Raw genomic sequence first — 1,250 nt, forward strand, 5'->3', positions numbered from 1 at the left:
CCAGGTGTGATGGCGGGCGCCCGTAGTTCCAACTACTCGGGAGGCTGAGGCAGGGGAATCGCTTGAACCCGGGAGGCAGAGATTGCTGTAAGTCGAGATTGCGCCACTGCCCTCCAGCCTGGGTGACAGAGCAAGACTCTGTCTCAAAAATAAAAATAGGCAGGGCACGGTGGCTCACGCCTGTAATCTCAGTACTTTGGGAGGCTGAGGCGGGTGGCTCACCTGAGGTCAGGAGTTGAAGACCAGCCTGCCCAATATGGTGAAACCCCGTCTCTATAAAAAAATACAAAAATTACCTGGGCATGGTGGCTGATACCTGTAATCCCGGCTACTCGGGAGGCTGAGGCAGGGGAATCGTTTGAACCTGGGAGGCGGAGTTTGCAGTGAGCCTACTACACTCCAGCCTGGGGGACAGAGCAAGACTCCATCTCAAAATAATAATAAAATAAAAACAAAAAACACAGGGCATTGGAGAAGAGGAAATGAACCCAGCCTGTGTAGACAACTTGTTCCAGTTTCCTTGGCTGGGAATGGAAGAGACAGGGTGGAATTAGGGCTGAAACTGGAGCTACCAATGTGTTTGAGGAAAAGGAGGCACCAGGGTAAGTGAGGGAGGAAAAATTCCAGGACAGTGATGGTAAAAAAGCAACAGCAAGTCTCCCACCACAGAGGCGGATGCGGCCTCCTACGTGGAAGGTGGAGAGAGGAGAGGTGGCCCCTCCCCATTCAGCACTTGCTTCCCACCACCCCAAATAGCAGCTGCCTAATGTGGTGCCTTGGTGTGCCCAGAACCCCGTGCACCCTCCATCTCCTCTCCAACACACCTCAACTCTCTTGGCAGGCGTGGAGGTATTTGTTTTCAACACAGCTAAGAAAAAGCAGTAGGTTTGGGATTTGAACCCAGTTCTGTCTGGGTCCCTCCATACCACCAGACCACATTGTGCCCTCTGTCCACTGGGAACTGGCTGGAATCCTGTCTTCCTGGGACTATTCCCCCAGGCCTCTGCCCCCGTCCCAGGACTCCTACCCCTGGGTGATCAGTTTTTATGGTTTTGTGCTATTCTGACCTGGATTCTCTGCTTAGCTTTTCAATGTGTTTCATGTTTATGTTTTTCTCTCCAATGCTGTTCTGTATCTTGAAGGCAAAGTCCAAACTTGATGCTATCTTTTAATCTATTTAAGCCTAGAAAGGGACAACAAATATCAAATTGCAACAATTCCATTTCTTTTTCTTTTTTTTTTTTTTTTTT

The sequence above is a fragment of the Cebus imitator genome, unplaced genomic scaffold (assembly GCF_001604975.1).
Source record: "Cebus imitator isolate Cc_AM_T3 unplaced genomic scaffold, Cebus_imitator-1.0 Scaffold322, whole genome shotgun sequence".
Classification (NCBI taxonomy): Eukaryota; Metazoa; Chordata; class Mammalia; order Primates; family Cebidae; genus Cebus; species Cebus imitator.